The 16,832-nt window shown below is 50.6% G+C and overlaps 7 non-coding genes across 7 annotated transcripts; all 7 read right to left on the reverse strand.

Moving 5' to 3' along the window:
- Positions 1-7,709: 7,709 nt before the first annotated feature.
- On the reverse strand, positions 7,710-7,781 carry TRNAP-CGG (transfer RNA proline (anticodon CGG)). Its single transcript has one exon. It is a non-coding gene; the product is annotated as a tRNA-Pro (tRNA).
- A 790-nt stretch (positions 7,782-8,571) lies between these two features.
- Positions 8,572-8,643, reverse strand: TRNAP-AGG (transfer RNA proline (anticodon AGG)). The gene has a single exon. It is a non-coding gene; the product is annotated as a tRNA-Pro (tRNA).
- A 794-nt stretch (positions 8,644-9,437) lies between these two features.
- On the reverse strand, positions 9,438-9,509 carry TRNAP-CGG (transfer RNA proline (anticodon CGG)). The gene has a single exon. It is a non-coding gene; the product is annotated as a tRNA-Pro (tRNA).
- A 790-nt stretch (positions 9,510-10,299) lies between these two features.
- Positions 10,300-10,371, reverse strand: TRNAP-AGG (transfer RNA proline (anticodon AGG)). The gene has a single exon. It is a non-coding gene; the product is annotated as a tRNA-Pro (tRNA).
- A 794-nt stretch (positions 10,372-11,165) lies between these two features.
- TRNAP-CGG (transfer RNA proline (anticodon CGG)) lies at positions 11,166-11,237 on the reverse strand. Its single transcript has one exon. It is a non-coding gene; the product is annotated as a tRNA-Pro (tRNA).
- A 789-nt stretch (positions 11,238-12,026) lies between these two features.
- On the reverse strand, positions 12,027-12,098 carry TRNAP-AGG (transfer RNA proline (anticodon AGG)). Its single transcript has one exon. It is a non-coding gene; the product is annotated as a tRNA-Pro (tRNA).
- A 792-nt stretch (positions 12,099-12,890) lies between these two features.
- Positions 12,891-12,962, reverse strand: TRNAP-CGG (transfer RNA proline (anticodon CGG)). The gene has a single exon. It is a non-coding gene; the product is annotated as a tRNA-Pro (tRNA).
- Positions 12,963-16,832: the final 3,870 nt, after the last annotated feature.

The raw sequence follows: 16,832 nt of genomic DNA on the forward strand, positions 1-16,832 counted from the left end.
CGTCCCGTAAGGTCACCGCACCTGACAGCGCACACGACGCCACCACTCTCCACTACTCCTCTACATCACCCCCCCCCGTAAAAAAAAACAGCCGACCCGGCTGCAATCAACCTTAGGGCAGCACGGCCCTTCAAGCAGAACAGTAACAACAAAAAAACAAAACAAATAGAGCCCGAAGGCCTCATCCGCCGGATAGCGCCGAACGGGCGCCAGGGGCTAGGCCCGCTGAACGGCCATCAGGGCCGTCACCGGAGCCGCACCCCCCTCGAGCGGGTATGCGCTGCTGGCCCGCTCCCTCGTGCGGTGTCCGCCACCCGTGCAGGTGGGCCGTCAGTGGGCAACAGGCTCACCGCCGTGGCCTCCGGTGCCTGGGGGGTCTCTGTCGGCCTCACTCGGGAGGGGCCTGGGGGCACACACACAGGTCGGACGTCACCTCCGTCAACGAGACCCGGCCGGTCAGGCACGCCGGATACATCATCAGCCGGCCGCTCCGGAATTGGGGGTGGATCCCCCAGGGTAGATGGAACATAACGTTTGAGCCGGGACGGGTGCACTATCCACTGCCTGCGACCGAATCGAATCCGGACGCATTGCGGCCGGCGGACCTCCACAACCTCCACGGGTCCCTGCCAAGGGCGATGCAATTTGGCCGATGTGCCAACGGGGACCTGGGGACAATGCAGCCACGCTTTTTGACCCGCTACCCACGGGAGGCCAGCTGCCTGGTGTTTTGGCAGCCGCTCATTAGCCGCCTGCCGGCTTGCGGAATTCTCGGCAGCGGCCTGTCGCGCCTCGCGCAGCCGGTCAAGTGCGACCTTCAAAGGGGTCGGCACCGACGACCCCTTCTTGGAGGAGCCAACGTCCATCTGGACGTGCACCGGGGGCTCCGGTTCCCTACCGTACATTAAATAAAAAGGCGAAAATCCCGTGGAGGCATGAGGGGCCAACCGATACGCCGCCAAGACCCCCGGGACGAACAGGTCCCAGTCTGACTGGGACGTGTTCACCTGGTGGCACAGCATGGACGTAAGGGTGCGGTTCAAGCGCTCTACCATCCCATCTGACTGGGGGTGGTAGGGCGAGGTGCGGATTTTCTTGGTGCCAAGGAGGTCACACACCTCCTTGAGCAACCTAGACGAGAAATTCCGCCCCTGGTCAGTCAACAATTGTTCCGGCGCGCCCTTGTCAAACACGTATCCCTGGACGAAGGCCTCGGTGATAGAAGAGGCCAACTGATCGACCAAAGGCCATGCCATGGGCCAACGTGTGAGGTACTCAACGCCCACCAAGAGGTATTTGTGGCCCCGTTGGGATGCAGGGAATGGCCCCAAAATGTCGAGCGCCACGAGCTCATTAACGCGAGAAACCCGGATGGACTGCAGCGGGGCCCGGTCCTGGACAACTGGGGCCTTCCTCCGCGCGCAGTCGTGGCAACCCTTCAAAATCAGTGCTACGTCACCCTCAACACCCGGCCAGTAATAGTCCCGCTTAAGGGTCAATAAGGTCTTGTGGTAGCCAAGGTGCATAAGCTTCTCGTGAATGGCTCGGGTTAATTTACCACGCAGGCTAGTGGGCACAACCACACAATAGCGTTCCAATTGGGCATCCCAACGCATGAGTAGTCCGTCATGCACGGCGATCGCCGGGGCAGCCGACGAAGCTAAGCTCCGGGCGTTATGTCCGACACGGCGCCGTAGCTTCAGCAGAGAGGAATCCTCCATCTGCAAGCCGGACCATACCTCCCGGGGAAGTCCAAGGCCGAAATCTGCGGTCGACGCCGCACCTGGAGGGGTGTCCGCCTCGGCCGACGCGACCAACTGGGCCGCGGCGTCCCCTGGGGCCTTGCAACGGCTAGAGCCCAGGGCGCAAGCACACCCGCCGCCTGCCGGCAATCGGGATAAACCGTCCGCATTTCCATGCTGTGTCCCCTTCCTATGGATTACATCAAAAGGGTAATCCTGGAGCACTTCGAGCCAGCGAGACAGCTGACCCGAGGGCTGACTAATCTTCAGCGAATATTGCAGGGCCGCGTGGTCGGTTCGGACCGTAAACAGCCTACCGTACAAATATGGTCTAGACAACTGAACAAAATAAACTATGGCCAAAAGCTCCCTCCGGGTCACACAATATCGCTGTTCCGTCGAGGACAGAACGCGACTGCCATAGGCTACCACCCTCTCAACCCCGTCGACCACCTGGGCCAGGACAGCCCCAATTCCCGTGTCGCTGGCATCGGTATCGAGCAGGAAGGGTTTCGTAAAATCCGGGTACCCCAAGGGCGGCGCATCCGCCAAGGCCGTGCGAAGCGCCGCAAAAGCCGCCTCCTCCTCCGCGCCCCAGTGAAACCTTTGTCCTTTGGCGGAAAGGGCGTGCAGTGGCTTCGCAATTGTCGCAAAATCGCGGACAAACCGGCGATAGTACGATGCGAATCCAACGAAGCTACGCACCTCCGCGACAGATGTGGGAGTCGGCCACGTCCGGACACAAGCCGTTTTATCCGGGTCCGTGGCGACACCTGACGTGCTAACAATGTGTCCCAAATACCTCACCGATGGTTGTAGCAAGTGGCATTTCTGGGGTTTGAATTTCAAGCCAGCAGCACGCACTTTGACGAACACCGCCTCAAGGCGTTGCAAGTGCTCGCCAAACGTACGGCCAAAAACAATAACGTCATCCAAGTAGATTAGACAAGACTCCCACTGCAGCCCCGCCAAGACCATCTCCATGAGACGCTGGAAGGTGGCCGGGGCCGAATGGAGACCCATAGGAAGCCGATTGAACTCGAACAACCCCTGGGGCGTGCGGAACGCTGTTTTGGGTCTAGAGGCCTCATCCAGTGGCAATTGCCAGAAGCCGGAGAGCAAATCTAAAGTCGAAAAGAACCGCGCGCCCGAGAGGGCGTCCAAGGAATCATCCATGCGAGGCAATGGATATGCATCAGCCACCGAGATCTTGTTCAATCTACGAAAATCGACGCAGAACCGGAGACTCCCGTCCCGTTTCTTGACTAGCACAATGGGGGCACCCCAAGGGCTAGTAGATGGGGAGATGATGTCCGCCGCCAACATTTCCTCGACAGCCGAGCGGACATGATCTTTTTCCGCTGGGCTAAAGCGGTGGGAATTAAGTCGAATGGGGGCCGCGTCGCCCGTGTCTATGTGGTGGTCCAAAAGAGTAGTGCGACCCAGATCAAACTTACTTTGGCTGAACACATCGGTGAACCGTTCGATGAGGTCGCGGAGTTGCCGACGTTCCCCGAAGGACAACGAGGCATTCTCGTCGCACAACGTGGCGATCCATGATGCGTCGGGGTCCCCCGTGCGCATCACGCCCGCCACGACCCCTCCATCCGGGGCAGCGCTCTCGGGTGGAGGAGCCGGGGTTGCGTGTGCCAGGACGGCGCCGGCCGGGACTATGACCGGCAAGGGTCCCGAATTGAGGACCTGCAAAAAAAGGTCCTGGCCCCCCGACACGGCTGTCAAGGCGCCCACCAACCCCTTCGTCCTTGAAAAGTAGCTTGACGGGGACAGGAGGATACCCGTCTCCGTGGAGCCCATTTCGAGCGGTTTGCGCAACCTAAGGGGTATCAGGATTTGTGACGCCGGTGGTACGGTCACCGGCACTTTATTCAAGGCCCGTACACCGGCGACCAAGGGAGACAGGACGGTAGGTGATTGTAGGAATTGCAGCCGCCTCCCTGACGGCATTTCCACACAGCCCTGGTCAACGAGAATTCGGATGGGCATCCTAGACAAAAAGTCGGTCCCCAAGAGGCATGGCACTGCCAAGGTCCTGGAGACCAAAATCGGCCCGGCCAACTCAATCTCGTCAACCCGAACCGACGCTACAACGTGGCCCAGGATGCCCAAACTGCCGCCGTTCGCGGCGACACAAGCCCCGCGAACCGGCCTTAATGGACCCACGCTGCGGGGTAGCAGCCCAAAAATGGCCTCAGAAATAATGGTGGCCGACGCCCCCGTATCCACCAGGAGGCGAACGTGCACCCCTTGCACATATCCTGCCACCGCTGAGGAGCCGGCAGCTGCCGCCACCATCCTATGCGCAAGCGCATCCCAGTGGCGGGTCTGTCTGGGCCATTGAGGGGGTGATGACGATGGTGCACCCGACCCTTCGAGGACAACCCCATGACGATGGGCCCTAGCCCCGCTAGATGCATGAGGTGAAGGGAGCGGCCGCGCAGATGATGCGTCGCGACTCGCCTGGGGCCCCGAACCCGATGCCAAGGAGGGTCTGGGAGAAGGTGGAGTCCCTTTTCCAAAGGCCCCCGGGGCATTCCGGCAGCCCCGCTCAATGTGGCCCCGCTGACCACAGCGGAAGCAGGCCACCGTGTCCGCCTCCTGTGGACGGGAAGGTCCCGGCCGCCCCCGCTGCTCCGGACGGCGACCACCCGTCCCCCTTCCTCGACGATCGGGCATCGCCAGGGCCGCGAGGGTGTCCCCCCCGTCCGGCGCCAGGATCCCCGCACACGCCGCCATCTGAGGCCGTTGGCGGAGGGAGAGGTGCGCCTGAATGTTTTCTGCGACCGCCAAGGATGTGATCTGCCGATCATTGTTGATCGACAGAGCAATTCCTAGCTCCCTTGCCAGGTCAAGCAGCTTCCCCAAGGCCATAGAATCAAGTGCCCTGCCGTACAGGTCAGGGTATGCAGCCTGCGCCAGGGCCAGGAGCGAGCAGCGGAAGGCCAGCGGCAGTTCCCCCTCCTCCCGCCGCCGCAATGAAAACTTTAGCTGCGCGGTGGACGGCGGCTCAAAAACGTTGGCCATTTGGATATAGGCCGCCGGGAGTGTAGCCCGATTGGCCGGATGGATGGACTTGAAGGCCTGCAGAGCCCTTTCGTCCAAGCAGGTCGGAAGCGCCGGCAAGGCCTCCTCCATGGACCAGCCGACCGACATGTATGCCGCGTCGAACCGGTCCTGGAAGGCCGACCAGTCGCCCCCTTGCGCGACAAACGGCGCAACGTCGGGTAACCTGCGCTGCCATTGGCCGCGCGGCGCCGCGAGGTGTGGAAGCCAAGCGGCACCTGCGGGCCACCCAGCGGACGCGACGTGTTGCGGCGGTGGCAGCATTGCGGCTCCCGCGGGCCACGCCGAAGACGCGGAAAGGTGCGGTGGTGCTGCGGCCCCCATGGGCCACGCCGTAGGCGCAGCGAATTGTGGCTGAGTTGCGGCCCCCATGGGCCACGCCGTAGGCGCAGCGAATTGTGGCTGAGTTGCGGCCCCCATGGGCCACGTCGTAGGCGCAGCGAATTGTGGCTGAGTTGCGGCCCCCATGGGCCACGCCGTAGGCGCAGCGAATTGTGGCTGAGTTGCGGCCCCCATGGGCCACGCCGTAGGCGCAGCGAATTGTGGCTGAGTTGCGGCCCCCATGGGCCACTCCGTAGGCGCAGCGAATTGTGGCTGAGTTGCGGCCCCCTTGGGCCACGCCGTAGGCGCAGCGAATTGTGGCTGAGTTGCGGCCCCCATGGGCCACGCCGTAGGCGCAGAGAATTGTGGCTGAGTTGCGGCCCCCATGGGCCACGCCGTAGACGCAGCAAAGTGTGAAGGCGCCTGCGCTTTCGCGACCCACCGGTCAGCGGCGGCGTACGAAGCCACGGCGTCGTCCCGCGACGCGGCGAGGGACCACGGCGTTGCAGCCTCAACGGGCCACGCCGAAGACGCGGCGGTGTAATTCGGGCCTGCAGCGGCCCCCGCGGCCCACCCCGCCGGCGCAGCGAGGTGCGGGACAGCGGCCGCAGCCGCGGCAACCTCTCGCGATGCGGCGAGGCACCACGGCGTTGCGGCCTCCCCGGGCCACGCCGTAGACGCGGCGGTAAAACACGGAGCCGCGGTGGCCCCCGCGGCCCTCCCCGCCGGCGCAGCGAGGTGCGGGACAGCGGCCGCAGCCGCGGCAACCTCTCGCGACGCGGCGAGGCGCCACGGCGTTGCAGCCTCCATGGGCCACGCCGAAGACGCGGCAGAATAACACGCAGCTGCGGCGTCATCCATGAGAAGGGACGCAGGCACGGCGAGGTGCAGAGCCGCGGCATCGCCGGTGTCCGGCCCCGTGAGCGCAGCGACAGGTTGAGCCGCGGCAGCACCCGCGGCCCATTCCGGCGGCACAGCGATGTACGGGGCAGCAGCAGCCGCCGCTGCCCACCCCGGCGGCCCGGCGAGGACGGCACGCGCGTACTTACCCTGGGCCCCCCCGGCGGGCGCCGCTTGATGTAGAGCCGCGTCGTCGCCGGCGGCTGGTCTCGCAGGAGCGGCGTGCCGAGAAATCCCGGCCGCGTCGGTGGAGAGACGCGGCGTCGCGGTCGCCATGGCAGCCGTAGCAGCGGCCGCATATGGCTCCCGAGCCAACATGGCCGCCGCGGATTGCGTCGCAGCCAACATGGCGGCCATTTCCGGTGGAGCGGTCGCTGGGGCCCCCCCGGCGGGTGCAGCTTGATGTAGAGCCGCGTCGTCGCCGGCGGCTGGTCTCGCAGGAGCGGCGTGCCGAGAAATCCCGGCCGCGTCGGTGGAGAGACGCGGCGTCGCGGTCGCCATGGCAGCCGTAGCAGCGGCCGCATATGGCTCCCGAGCCAACATGGCCGCCGCGGATTGAGTCGCAGCCAACATGGCGGCCATTTCCGGTGGAGCGGTCGCTGGGAAAACTGCGGCGCTTTCAACGTTGGCAGTTGACAGTTGCTCCCGTCCCGCGTGCGGGGCGGTTGGCTGCGTCCGCGCCTCCACCTTGGCCAACCTGGCTTTCAGCTGCCCCACCGCCTGCAGGAGCTGCTGCAGCAGAGCTGCGGGGACGCTCTCCGTCTCTGGCGGCGGCGGTGAGCTGGCACTCCCCGCAGCCGACTCCTCCCGCTCCGGCCCGCTCGTCTCCACGGGAACCGTCACCGGGGTCCCGGGCTCCGGGGTCACTGCTGGAGCCTCCTCTCCGCCTTCGGCGCCCTCCAAGTCATGTGCCGGTGGGTTCCTACGCCGTGCGCCCGCTTTATACATGTTGGCGACGGTGTAAACTTCTGACACCAGTTGTTGTATCGTAGACGGAGGTACTCGGAGACGGAGGTTGAGTTAGGGGCTTCCGCCAGGGTTTATTAACACTTATCACTATCCCTGGTTCCCTCTTTACCCCTTCCACTATCCCCGTTCCTCCAGTGACCCCGCTTACGTTACGGGGTCTCCCTTATATACCCTCGGAGGGGTGATGTCGCGTGCACTGCCCAGCGCGTGCGACCCCACGTCCCGTAAGGTCACCGCACCTGACAGCGCACACGACGCCACCACTCTCCACTACTCCTCTACACATTCAAAGCGAGAACCATACCCCGAGATCAACAAGCTACCTTTGTGTCCACATAACGCATACATACGAGTACTGGTATACGAGGCTTCATGTAAAAATCATAACTTTTGAATAGTAAACTGAAAGAGAATAGGACAATGAGTCAAGAATTTGCCCAGATTGAGTCAAGCACAACCCTTTCAATTATGCGATTTCATGAATTGATTATTTTACACGAACTTTTATTTTAATCATGGTATCATCATTGGTGTCAATATAGTATCATGATTGCTAATTTATGGATGAACGGAGTCCCTACGCTATGTCATTGATAGCACTGATTGCCCATACCTCAGCATGCTGTGCAGCAAAAGTTGCGAAGATAAAAGCCAGGGCCAGTTCAAAATTAACCAATCCCCAAGAAAATGGTGCTTGGGCTCGTCCGGGATTTGAACCCGGGACCTCTCGCACCCGAAGCGAGAATCATACCCCTAGACCAACGAGCCACTCATCCTCAAGCAGTGAATAATGTATGAAAATGAGGTTCAATCAACACTTCGATTATCTCATGAGATGTAACTTTGCTCAGAGATAATGAACATTTTTCACACAAATAAGTTTTGAAAATGTTCTTAATACAAGATGTTGGTTGAAAATGAATGGTTATAGACTTGCACGAAAAGCAATATCACTTTTCTATAACAAAAACAATTATATGGGAACCAATATTTAATGACATTTCTAACTTGACTCACCACACACTCTAACAATCCATTGAGATGAATACAACTGAGGTCGCAGGAGTCTTCGTGTATTGTCCTTATGATGGCCGACTCATCCCAGAAAAATAAAACTACCGGGCTTGGATTCCGGAATTTCTTGCATTCAAAGCGAGAACCATACCCCGAGATCAACAAGCTACCTTTGTGTCCACATAACGCATAAATACGAGTACTTGTATACGACGCTTCATGTAAAAATCCTAACTTTTGAATAGTAAAGTGAAAGAGCATAGGACAATGAGTCAAGAATTTGCACAGATTGAGTCAGGCACAAACCCTTTCAATTATGCGATTTCTTGAATTGATTATTTTACACGAATTTTTATTTTAATCATGGTATCATCATTGGTGTCAATATAGTATTATGATTGCTACTTTATGGATGAACGGAGTCCCTACGCTATGTTTATGATAGCACTGATTGCCCATACCTCAGCATGCTGTGCAGCACAAGTTGTGAAGATAAAAGCCAGGGCCAGTTCAAAATTGACCAGTCCCCACGAAAATGGTGCCTGGGCTCGTCCGGGATTTGAACCCGGGTCCTCTCGCACCCTAAGCGAGAATCATACCCCTAGACCAACGAGCCACTCATCTTCAAGCAGTGAATAATGTATGAAATTGAGGTTCAATCAACACTTCGATTATCTCATGAGATGTAACTTTGCTGAGAGATAATGAGCATTTTAGGAACAAATATGTTTTAAAAGTGTTCTTAATTCTAAGATGTTGGTTTGAAAATGCATGGTTATAGACTTGTACGAAAAGCAATATCACTTTTCTATAACAAAAACAATTATATGGGAACCAATATGTAAGGACATTTCTAACTTGACTCACCACACACTCTAACAATCTATTGAGATGAATACAATTGATGTCGCAGGAGTCTTCGTGTATTGTCCTTATGATGGCCGACTCATCCCAGAAAAATAAAACTACCGGGCTTGGAATCCGGAACATCTTGCATTCAAAGCGAGAACCATACCCCGAGATCAACAAGCTACCTTTGTGTCCACATAGCGCATAAATACGAGTACTGGTATACGAGGCTTCATGTAAAAATCATAACTTTTTAATAGTAAACTGAAAGAGAATAGGACAATGAGTCAAGAATTTGCCCAGATTGAGTCAGGCACAAACCCTTTCAATTATGCGATTTCTTGAATTGATTATTTTACACGAATTTTTATTTTAATCATGGTATCATCATTGGTGTCAAGATATTATCATGATTGCTAATTTATGGATGAACGAAGGAGTCCCTACGCTATGTCATTGATAACATTGATTGCCCATACTTCAGCATGCTGTGCAGCAAAAGTTGTGAAGATAAAAGCCAGGGCCAGTTCAAAATTGACCAATCCCCAAGAAAATGGCGCTGGGCTCGACCGGGATTTGAACCCGGGACCTCTCGCACCCGAAGCGAGAATCATACCCCTAGACCAACGAGCCACTCATCCTCAAGCAGTGAATAATGTATGAAAATGAGGTTCAATCAACACTTCGATTATCTCATGAGATGTAACTTTGCTCAGAGATAATGAACATTTTTCACACAAATAAGTTTTGAAAATGTTCTTAATACAAGATGTTGGTTGAAAATGAATGGTTATAGACTTGCACGAAAAGCAATATCACTTTTCTATAACAAAAACAATTATATGGGAACCAATATTTAATGACATTTCTAACTTGACTCACCACACACTCTAACAATCCATTGAGATGAATACAACTGAGGTCGCAGGAGTCTTCGTGTATTGTCCTTATGATGGCCGACTCATCCCAGAAAAATAAAACTACCGGGCTTGGATTCCGGAATTTCTTGCATTCAAAGCGAGAACCATACCCCGAGATCAACAAGCTACCTTTGTGTCCACATAACGCATAAATACGAGTACTTGTATACGACGCTTCATGTAAAAATCATAACTTTTGAATAGTAAAGTGAAAGAGCATAGGACAATGAGTCAAGAATTTGCACAGATTGAGTCAGGCACAAACCCTTTCAATTATGCGATTTCTTGAATTGATTATTTTACACGAATTTTTATTGTAATCATGGTATCATCATTGGTGTCAATATAGTATTATGATTGCTACTTTATGGATGAACGGAGTCCCTACGCTATGTTTATGATAGCACTGATTGCCCATACCTCAGCATGCTGTGCAGCAAAAGTTGTGAAGATAAAAGCCAGGGCCAGTTCAAAATTGACCAGTCCCCACGAAAATGGTGCCTGGGCTCGTCCGGGATTTGAACCCGGGTCCTCTCGCACCCTAAGCGAGAATCATACCCCTAGACCAACGAGCCACTCATCTTCAAGCAGTGAATAATGTATGAAATTGAGGTTCAATCAACACTTCGATTATCTCATGAGATGTAACTTTGCTGAGAGATAATGAGCATTTTAGGAACAAATATGTTTTAAAAGTGTTCTTAATTCTAAGATGTTGGTTTGAAAATGCATGGTTATAGACTTGTACGAAAAGCAATATCACTTTTCTATAACAAAAACAATTATATGGGAACCAATATGTAAGGACATTTCTAACTTGACTCACCACACACTCTAACAATCTATTGAGATGAATACAATTGATGTCGCAGGAGTCTTCGTGTATTGTCCTTATGATGGCCGACTCATCCCAGAAAAATAAAACTACCGGGCTTGGAATCCGGAACATCTTGCATTCAAAGCGAGAACCATACCCCGAGATCAACAAGCTACCTTTGTGTCCACATAGCGCATAAATACGAGTACTGGTATACGAGGCTTCATGTAAAAATCATAACTTTTTAATAGTAAACTGAAAGAGAATAGGACAATGAGTCAAGAATTTGCCCAGATTGAGTCAGGCACAAACCCTTTCAATTATGCGATTTCTTGAATTGATTATTTTACACGAATTTTTATTTTAATCATGGTATCATCATTGGTGTCAAGATATTATCATGATTGCTAATTTATGGATGAACGAAGGAGTCCCTACGCTATGTCATTGATAACATTGATTGCCCATACTTCAGCATGCTGTGCAGCAAAAGTTGTGAAGATAAAAGCCAGGGCCAGTTCAAAATTGACCAATCCCCAAGAAAATGGCGCTGGGCTCGACCGGGATTTGAACCCGGGACCTCTCGCACCCGAAGCGAGAATCATACCCCTAGACCAACGAGCCACTCATCCTCAAGCAGTGAATAATGTATGAAAATGAGGTTCAATCAACACTTCGATTATCTCATGAGATGTAACTTTGCTCAGAGATAATGAACATTTTTCACACAAATAAGTTTTGAAAATGTTCTTAATACAAGATGTTGGTTGAAAATGAATGGTTATAGACTTGCACGAAAAGCAATATCACTTTTCTATAACAAAAACAATTATATGGGAACCAATATTTAATGACATTTCTAACTTGACTCACCACACACTCTAACAATCCATTGAGATGAATACAACTGAGGTCGCAGGAGTCTTCGTGTATTGTCCTTATGATGGCCGACTCATCCCAGAAAAATAAAACTACCGGGCTTGGATTCTGGAATTTCTTGCATTCAAAGCGAGAACCATACCCCGAGATCAACAAGCTACCTTTGTGTCCACATAACGCATAAATACGAGTACTTGTATACGACGCTTCATGTAAAAATCATAACTTTTGAATAGTAAAGTGAAAGAGCATAGGACAATGAGTCAAGAATTTGCACAGATTGAGTCAGGCACAAACCCTTTCAATTATGCGATTTCTTGAATTGATTATTTTACACGAATTTTTATTTTAATCATGGTATCATCATTGGTGTCAATATAGTATTATGATTGCTACTTTATGGATGAACGGAGTCCCTACGCTATGTTTATGATAGCACTGATTGCCCATACCTCAGCATGCTGTGCAGCAAAAGTTGTGAAGATAAAAGCCAGGGCCAGTTCAAAATTGACCAGTCCCACGAAAATGGTGCCTGGGCTCGTCCGGGATTTGAACCCGGGTCCTCTCGCACCCTAAGCGAGAATCATACCCCTAGACCAACGAGCCACTCATCTTCAAGCAGTGAATAATGTATGAAAATGAGGTTCAATCAACACTTCGATTATCTCATGAGATGTAACTTTGCTGAGAGATAATGAGCATTTTTGGAACAAATATGTTTTAAAAGTGTTCTTAATACTAAGATGTTGGTTTGAAAATGCATGGTTATAGACTTGTACGAAAAGCAATATCACTTTTCTATAACAAAAACAATTATATGGGAACCAATATGTAAGGACATTTCTAACTTGACTCACCACACACTCTAACAATCTATTGAGATGAATACAACTGAGGTCGCAGGAGTCTTCGTGTATTGTCCTTATGATTGGCGACTCATCCCAGAAAAATAAAACTAGCGGGCTTGGATTCCGGAATTTCTTGCATTCAAAGCGAGAACCATACCCCGAGATCAACAAGCTACCTTTGTGTCCACATAGCGCATAAATACGAGTACTGGTATACGAGGCTTCATGTAAAAATCATAACTTTTGAATAGTAAACTGAAAGAGAATAGGACAATGAGTCAAGAATTTGCCCAGATTGAGTCAGGCACAAACCCTTTCAATTATGCGATTTCTTGAATTGATTATTTTACACGAATTTTTATTTTAATCATGGTATCATCATTGGTGTCAATATAGTATCATGATTGCTAATTTATGGATGAACGGAGTCCCTACGCTAAGTCATTGATAGCACTGATTGCCCATACCTCAGCATGCTGTGCAGCAAAAGTTGCGAAGATAAAAGCCAGGGCCAGTTCAAAATTAACCAATCCCCAAGAAAATGGTGCTTGGGCTCGTCCGGGATTTGAACCCGGGACCTCTCGCACCCGAAGCGAGAATCATACCCCTAGACCAACGAGCCACTCATCCTCAAGCAGTGAATAATGTATGAAAATGAGGTTCAATCAACACTTCGATTATCTCATGAGATGTAACTTTTCTGAGAGATAATGAACATTTTTGACACAAATAAGTTTTGAAAATGTTCTTAATACAAGATGTTGGTTGAAAATGAATGGTTATAGACTTGCACGAAAAGCAATATCACTTTTCTATAACAAAAACAATTATATGGTAACCAATATTTAACGACATTTCTAACTTGACTCACCACACACTCTAACAATCTATTGAGATGAATACAACTGAGGTCGCAGGAGTCTTCGTGTATTGTCCTTATGATGGCCGACTCATCCCAGAAAAATAAAACTACCGGGCTTGGATTCCGGAATTTCTTGCATTCAAAGCGAGAACCATACCCCGAGATCAATAAGCTACCTTTGTGTCCACATAGCGCATAAATACGAGTACTGGTATACGAGGCTTCATGTAAAAATCATAACTTTTGAATAGTAAACTGAAAGAGAATAGGACAATGAGTCAAGAATTTGCCCAGATTGAGTCAGGCACAAACCCTTTCAATTATGCGATTTCTTGAATTGATTATTTTACACGAATTTTTATTTTAATCATGGTATCATCATTGGTGTCAAGATATTATCATGATTGCTAATTTATGGATGAACGAAGGAGTCCCTACGCTATGCCATTGATAACATTGATTGCCCATACTTCAGCATGCTGTGCAGCAAAAGTTGTGAAGATAAAAGCCAGGGCCAGTTCAAAATTGACCAATCCCCAAGAAAATGGTGCTGGGCTCGACCGGGATTTGAACCCGGGACCTCTCGCACCCGAAGCGAAACTCATACCCCTAGACCAACGAGCCACACATTTTCAACCAGTGAATAATGTATGAAAATGAGATTAAATCAACACTTTGATTATCTCATGAGATGTAACTTTGCTGAGAAATAATGAACATTTTTGACACAAATAAGTTTTGAAAATGTTCTTAATACAAGATGTTGGTTGAAAATGCATGGTTATAGACTTGCACGAAAAGCAATATCACTTTTCTATAACAAAAACAATTATATGGTAACCAATATTTTACGACATTTCTAACTTGACTCACCACACACTCTAACAATCTATTGAGATGAATACAACTGAGGTCGCAGGAGTCTTCGTGTATTGTCCTTATGATGGCCGACTCATCCCAGAAAAATAAAACTACCGGGCTTGGATTCCGGAAATACTTGCATTCAAAGCGAGAACCATACCCCGAGATCAAAAAGCTACCTTTGTGTCCACATAACGCATAAATACGAGTACTTGTATACGAGGCTTCATGTAAAAATCATAACTTTTGAATAGTAAGCTGAAAGAGAATAGGACAATGAGTCAAGAATTTGCCCAGATTGAGTCAAGCACAAACCCTTTCAATTATGCGATTTCATGAATTGATTATTTTACACGAATATTTATTTTAATCATGGTATCATTATTGGTGTCAATATAGTATCATGATTGCTAATTTATGGATGAACGGAGTCCGTACGCTATGTCATTGATAGCACTGATTGCCCATACCTCAGCATGCTGTGCAGCAAAAGTTGTGTAGATAAAAGCCAGGGCCAGTTCAAAATTGACCAATCCCCAAGAAAATGGTGCTTGGGCTCGTCCGGGATTTGAAACCGGGACCTCTCGCACCCAAAGCGAGAATCATACCCCTAGACCAGGGGTCTCAAACTCGCGGCCCGCGGGCCAATTGCGGCCCTTGGGACGATATTTTGTGGCCCCCACCTTAATATGAAAGTTTAATGTTAGTGCGGCCCGCGAGTTTTATATTGTAGCAACCCCGCTGTTAGCTGCTGTGTGGGACAATGTTATGATGCTCTGGTTTCCTACTGTGTGCCTGTCCAGTGAATGCAGCATGCATGTGAGTGACATGGGGGGCGGGGTCGTGTGTGTGTGTTTGTGTACGTGTGAGAGTGAGCGAGAGAGAGAGCCGGGAGAGAAAAGAGTGGCTTTGGATGTGCGGAGAGCAGGAGGGTGAAATTCATAGTTTTCCGCCCTCTTTCGCGCAGATCATGATGTATCCAGTGCTTCATTTGTAAATCACAAGGTGCCGGAACGCTAAGTACCTATGACAGCGCAGGTACGACGAGCACAGGTCCCGGAACGCACGTAAAACGACGCTTAAAACAGCACACACATGACACTTACAATGCAGTGGGACTTATTTAGGCTATACTGCAGTGACGGTATCAGTCTTTGTGTCAGTGATTAATAAAGTGGCATCTTGAGCAAAGGCGACTTCTGTGTCCAGCGGAGAAAACGAACGGAACACACACACACACCATTTGTTAAATTGAAGGCAAATTCAAGGGACACCACGGCTCCTTTACGCACACGCTGCGCTGTGAGGTTTTGGGAGCTTCTTTACGCAGACGGATTATTCTAAACCGCAGCAGTTTATAACACGTCATTGAGCTAATATCAATATTTTACAGTCTGGGCTGTTTTACATTATTATTTACACCTGATATGTGTGGATGAATTTTAATGATTTAGATTCCCTCATCCTCTGGTGGTGACATATACGCACCGAGCCACAGACTGTACATGACGATGTGCATAATTATTTTGGTTCATCTTAGAAGTCTGCATTTGTTATTATTTTATGAAATTGTGATGCTGTTGTTAAGAAAGCTTTATATATAACTTATTAGATTATCTTGTTATTGCGTGGCCACAAATTAGTAATTCATCCACCGATGTCAACAGGGGCTCCGTAATTTTCTAGTGATTACATTATATTGTTATATTTTATTTTAATCATTTCTTAAAAAACTTTTTATAATATTCATATTTTTTTCGATACGAGAGGTACCGGATCTGCTCAAATAAGTCCCGGAACGCAGGCAAGCCAACACGCCGGCACAAAGCACAAAAATGTATAGAAAAATGTGATGATCTGACTGAAGGCAGCGAAAGCCCCGACAGTGGCCAGCAGCATTTGAACCCCGTGGTCACACAATGACGCTGCCTCATATAGTCCTCTCCTCTCCCTCTTTCGGCTCTCCACTGTGCGCGCACCGGAGCGCGTCAAAGCGCAGATCCACAGCTCATCCCGGCTCAGATCCCCGTGCTTTGAACAGAGAAGCGTGTATAGTAGCAGCCGCTACAGCTGTGTCTGCCTGTGACTGGGGTGTGGGGACGAAATCTGATGGGAACGCATTACCCCCCCCCCCCCCCCCCCATAATCTACGCACCTGTTGTTACCGGAAAAAGCGGAAATGACGTACATTTGCGGAAATTACGTCTCCGTGCGTCGCTGGTTGGCTAAACAACTGACTAAAACTTTATTGCGTGAGCGACAGCAAGTGGAATAAATATATATCTTGTCACACAGCCCCAATCATGTATTTTTCAAAGCCTGCAGTGAAAAGAAAGGTTGGTGACGAGCACAGACAATTTCAGTTAAAGTGGGAGATGCAATATTTCTTTGTTGAGCACATGAGCACCCCGACGTGTCTTTTTTGTACAGAAAAAGTTGCGGTGCACAAGGAATACAACCTCAAACGTCATTACTCAACTAGACATGCTGAGGAGTATGCAAAATATCAGGGAGATGAGAGAGCCAACCGGGTTGCCAATCTTAAAACATGTCTACTGAGGCAACAAAATGTCTTCAAGAAAGCAACCAAAGAGAATAATGCAGCAGTCGAAGTAAGCTACGTGATTAGTGAGATGATAGCTAAGGCAGGAAAGCCATTCACAGAAGGCGAGTTTATCAAAAAGTGCATCTTACAGGCTGCAAGTATAGTCTGTCCGGAAAAGAATGGTCAGTTTAGCAACATCAGCCTTTCTGCTAACACCGTGGCAG

The sequence above is a fragment of the Lethenteron reissneri genome, chromosome 39 (assembly GCF_015708825.2).
Source record: "Lethenteron reissneri isolate LAM-NWPU_2019-01 chromosome 39, ASM1570882v1, whole genome shotgun sequence".
Lineage (NCBI taxonomy): Eukaryota > Metazoa > Chordata > Hyperoartia > Petromyzontiformes > Petromyzontidae > Lethenteron > Lethenteron reissneri.